This window comes from Eurosta solidaginis, chromosome X (assembly GCF_040869045.1).
Source record: "Eurosta solidaginis isolate ZX-2024a chromosome X, ASM4086904v1, whole genome shotgun sequence".
NCBI lineage: Eukaryota > Metazoa > Arthropoda > Insecta > Diptera > Tephritidae > Eurosta > Eurosta solidaginis.
Genome location: NC_090324.1, coordinates 11,643,147 through 11,648,634, shown reverse-complemented (window position 1 = coordinate 11,648,634; position 5,488 = coordinate 11,643,147). Strand labels below are relative to the sequence as shown.

At 38.8% G+C, this 5,488-nt stretch overlaps 2 pseudogenes; one reads left to right on the top strand and one right to left on the bottom strand.

Annotated features, from left to right (window-relative positions):
- The first annotated feature begins 303 nt into the window (after positions 1 to 303).
- On the top strand, positions 304 to 2,012 carry LOC137234789 (vacuolar protein sorting-associated protein 45 pseudogene; annotated as a pseudogene).
- Positions 2,013 to 2,482: 470 nt separating this feature from the next.
- On the bottom strand, positions 2,483 to 3,515 carry LOC137234788 (aconitate hydratase, mitochondrial pseudogene; annotated as a pseudogene).
- Between the last annotated feature and the right edge of the window lie 1,973 nt (positions 3,516 to 5,488).

The window sequence follows — 5,488 nt, the reverse complement described above, 5'->3', positions numbered from 1 at the left end:
AAAAAAAATGTCATTCATATAAAACACGCGGTGAGTATAGATACTAAACTACGTAATCTGACCTTTTATTAACTAGTTTTGTATTTTTATTTTCAGGTTTTCTTTCAATGGTTTTAAATGAAGCTGGGAAGCGAAATTTTACGCGATAAACAAGATGCGTCCTTCTAATGACAGGCGCGAGGTCCCAAGACGTATTTGAAGCGTTTAGCCGCCCCAAAGGCATGGATGTTAGACAAATTGGGAGGCGTATTTGCTCCTTGACCGTCAAGTGGCCCACATAAATTGCGCGAATCATTGCCCTTAATGATTTTCTTGAGAAATCGTCTTAAGTATGCCCACAATGAGGTGACCAAAATTCTGATGCAGCGTCTCATTAAAGTTGATGGCAAAGTACGTACTGATCCAAAGATACGACTAGCATTATCAATGGCGCTTAGTCAATCAGACATGTTGCAACGTGAGGTGTATCTATTTGAACGCCTTAATTCCGGGCGCTCTAGTGAGCGGATGAAAAATTCGAAATGTATAGTATTCATAAGGCCAACCAAACAAAATGTACAGCTACTTGCCGACGAACTACGCAGTCCCAAATATGGCTCTTATTTCATTTATCTCAGCAATATCATTCCGCGTACCGACATAAAGTATTTAGCAGAATGTGATGAAAGTGAATCAGTGCGCGAAGTGAAAGAAGTATACGCCGATTACCTTTGTGTCAATCCGAATTTGTTCTCACTCAATATACCTAACAGATGCACTTGGGCGCACAGTACAAGGTGTATTAGCAGTATTATTTTCATTGAAACTATATCCAGTTATACGTTAACGTGCTGGCTCGGCAGTGACACAAACTTTAGCCAAACAAATATATGAACCAATTTGCAAGGAATCCAGCCTATTCGATTTCTAACGTACCCATGAAAATGGTGCTGCCCACCACTTCTACTCATATTAGATCGACGTGATGATCCTGTTACACTCTTGCTACATAGATGGGCATATCAAGCAATGGTACATGAATTAATCTGCATACGCAATAATCGGGTTGATCCTTCCAATATAGCTGGTATACCAAAAGATTTCAAACAACGGTGAACAAGATGAGTTCTATGGCAAAAATATGTATGCAAATTTTGGTGAAATTGGTGCGACAATTAAAATTTTAATGGAAGAATTTCAACGTAAAGCCAAAGATCAAATAAAAGTTGAAAGTATTGCCGACATGAAAAATTTCATCGAAACATGTCATGAAACAATTTAAGAAAATGTTTGGTACTGTACAAAAACATCTTTGCATATTGGGAGAATTATCAGCGCTCACTGCAAAGCGAAGCCTCTTTGAAGTATCCGAGGTGGAGCAAGAGGTTGCATGTAAAGCTGAAAATTCGCAACAAATTCAGCGTATACGTAAAATTATAGCCGATGAACGTATTACAGTAGATGATGCTATAAAATTGGTGGCGTTGTATGCTTTACGTTATGAGCGTCACGCAAATTGCGATACGTCTAGCTTGTTGCAAATCATTAAAACACGCGGCGGACGTACAGCTATTGTACCTAGTTTAATTGAATATGCTGGAACGCATATGCGACAAGGAGAAATTTTCAATTTAGTGCGTATTTCCGATGCTGTTAAGCTTACGCGAAATTTAATAAAGGGTTTGAACGGTGTTGAAAATGTTTTCACTCAACACACACCCTTACTTAAGAAAACATTGGAAGATGTTTTCAAAGGGCGAGAACTAGATCCAATGTATCCAGCACTTAATTCGGAATTAGCACCATTTCGGCGTCCACCACAAGAAGTGGTCGTATTTATGGTTGGTGGCACTACATACGAAGAAGCACTGGCAGTACACCAACTTAATAGTCTTGGCTATAAAGTAATATTAGGTGGTACGACTTTACACAATGCGAAAAGTTTTATAGGTGAGGTATTAAATGCAACCGAAGGTGTTCAGCTCAAACATCCCAAATCAATGTTGAAATATATTTCTAGTGATAATTACTAAACTAATGATAGATAGTAGCGGGGAACAATTTAAATAGCTGTTTTCGTTTACATTCTATATTCATTATTATTATTACCGCAGTACCGTGTTTTTGCTACACTGTTATCAGTATTTGTACATGGATTGAAAACAATTTCTGCATCGCATTAACTTTATGTTAATCAACGCTTTAAGAATATGTGTTAAGGGTGCACATTCCTTGACGTAAATAGCAAAGAAGGCTGGTATCGTCAAATCGATATTAAGTGTTGTTTCCTTGTTAAGCCTCAGGGCTAACAGCTGGATAAAATTTCCAGGGAAACGCGTGTTATAAAAATCAAAAGATGAAGCCGGAAACCCGCACTGCACCGGAAAAACGACGTGGAGAGAATAACAGATTTCTTTGTAGTTGGTATTACATCACTTTATCGTGATTCGCTGAGCAATTGAGTGGCATAAGCGCTCTAACTATTTCTTTGGCACAATTAAAATCATCTAGACGGTTTAGATTCAATTAAATCTTTCCCATCCCATTTATCAAATGGTTCTAAAATTTGAAGACCAGCGGATCGACTTCCACTTGTATAGCTTCCCCATTCTTTGGTGGTGCATCAAATGTATCCATTCCCGGATCAAAGCCTTTTGATGGTAGTTCATCACGGTGCTGTAAGTTTGAATTTCTTGCCATCTAAGCCTGTAAGCGCATCGGTTAAAGGATTAAAATCTAAACGTCCAGCAATCGATAAAGCAGTGACTAATTCGGGCTGGTGACAAACGCATGCGTTGAAGGATTTGCATCATTTCTTCCAGTGAAGTTACGAATGTACGATGTTACAATGGTGTTTTTATCGCCTTTTTTAATATCTTTACGATCCCATTGCCCAATGCAAGGACCACAGGCATTTGCTAAAACTGTGCCCCCGAATTTTTGAAAAACTTCCCCGATACCGCCTCTTTCAATAGTCGCACGAATCTTCTCAGAACCGGGGGTGACATTAAACGGTATTTTTGATCTGAGACCGTGGTTCATTGCATCTTTAGCAATATTGGCACAACGACCCATATCTTCGTGTGAAGAATTGCTACAAGAGCCAATAAAGCCGACTTTAATGTCTATGGGATAGCCATTTTTCTTTGATTTGCACCCAATTTACTTATTCGATGAGCCAAATCAGGTGTGATCGGACCATTCACATGTGGCTCCAATTTATCTAAATTTATTTCAATTAGTTCATCGTATTCACAGTTTCCATCGGGATTAAAAAGATGGCTTTTATATTTATTTGCTTCATCTGCAATGGCACCCCGATTGGTAGATTTCAAATATGTAGCCATATGATCATTAAAAGGAAACACCGAAGTAGTTGCACCAATCTCAGCTCCCATATTGCAGATTGTTGCCATACCAGTACAAGATATTGAATTAACACCACTTTCGTGATATTCGATTATGGCGCCCGTACCACCTTTTACAGTCAAAATATCTGCAACCTTATTATTGAGCGATCTTATTATTACAGACATTGTATTTAAATAAGAATTTGTAATGCGCCACGGTTTACGTTTGCTATCGCTCGGCAAACTCTACGTGACATCGAAAGGATCTGTAAAAACAATTGTTGCAATTTAATTGCGATCGTATGTTGATTGGATTCACCATAACCCATTGTAAGTCAGCAAAGTGGAGTGGTATACAGACGGTTATCATCTTTTTATGACTTGCATGAAAAATATATCAGGTAAGGCTTTCGAAGAAGATTAAGATATTTGTGATGTTTTACAATTAAATTTTGTTAAAGGTACCTTGTCAATGAACCCCCGTGTGGCATCAAATTTCCATGTCCTTCTACAAGGGGACCAGACATTATATACGAACCAAGGAGAAAAACTAACAAAAAATATATTTTGGCTCCCAGTTCACATTTCCCAACAATAGCATGAAACCAACCGATATCCATGGGAACAAGGATGATAGTAGGAAGTAAAGAAGTCCGTCGATGTATCGAGCATTCTATCAGAAGGTAAATTATGGAATATAATACAGCTTCATCAAACTTATGCAGCTAGTAATTGGCCTATTCGATATTCAGCAATTTAGCAGTTGCTGGTCGAGCTGAGTTAGCACATTACTCAGTGGTGACAAAAGGGTGGAAATTAGTCGGGAACGAGTCACAAGAAAAAGATTTTGTGGTATCTGGGGGTTTACTTTGGTGAAAAGGTTTTATTGTTTTGGGGTGCTAATCGCTGTTGGATCGCACCGATGAAATACGCTGCTATTCTGAGGAATACAAATTGGATAACCAGTTCGCGACCAAGATTCAGGTTCGCGCTCCTGTAATTTCATTAAACATCTACTTCGAAATCAGCTGATGACACTTTTTTGATGGCGTTGTTAGCCCTTTTGAGTTAAAACTGCAGGATTCTTATTCCTTAAATGTCAATGGCGCTTACGAAGTAGATGTTAAAAGTACACGTATACATCCAGCGGGTATATTGTCCCTCCCGGTTACAACTTTGCGAAATGATTTATCAGTGAAGTCTTCATCTACTTCACCTGATACAGTTGAGACAATTATGGGTAACGTTTGTGGACGAATTTTGATGATTCAATGGGAGTCACGTAATAGTGTAATAAATTCTCTAATGGCGTCTTGCCTGGCTTCGTGTTTTGGATGCTTTTGGTTGTCTTCTGGCGCTCATGGACTCTGCGCATGGCTGCCAATCTTACCGCCTATGAATGAGCAAATACGGGAGGGTCCTCAAAGGTTACACACGTTCATGACCAAGAGACTCATGTTACCATTTTCCTTGGAATTATATCCGCTGGTGATACACTTTGATAATGCAATTGCTTTAGGTGTGGAAAATGAAACAACATTGTACACAAGTGAAATAAGTTCCCATTTTGCTTTTTAGAACGAAAGTCTTAAGTATATTTACATAAAATCCTTCGTCAGTTAATTAAAGAAATCTTGGCTATAGTGCATGGGAGATAGCCCTTATTGCTTTAAATTGATGAAAACAATTATTTAAAGCAATTTTTTAATTTATAATTTATTTAATAATGTGGAAAAGGTTTAAACACCGTGACATCAGCTGTGTGATGAATACGCACGGTGAGATGGGGGAGGTCCGGGGATATTCCGGTAACGATATGACTAAAATTCTGGGATCAATTTTAACATTTAATTATCTTCTGAACAATTGCGTGGTGGCAACGGCACACTAACGCAATTTTTGGAAGAAGTATTCTGTGGCAGATAGTGAATCTGCGATAGGGTTTTGTTGGTCCCGTTCGGGGGAACGAGAGATGGGTTATTTGGAATAAAGGAATGTGGACTATTAAAGTTCATTTCCTTTGTCGTTGGGCGGAAGTAGTACCAATTTCGCGATTGGTCTCGTAATTATTCCTTTCATTGTGTGGACGTCAACAACACGTACACGGTTATCGGAACCTGGGTGTGTGTTGACGATTCTCGCCATTCTCCACTCGTTTT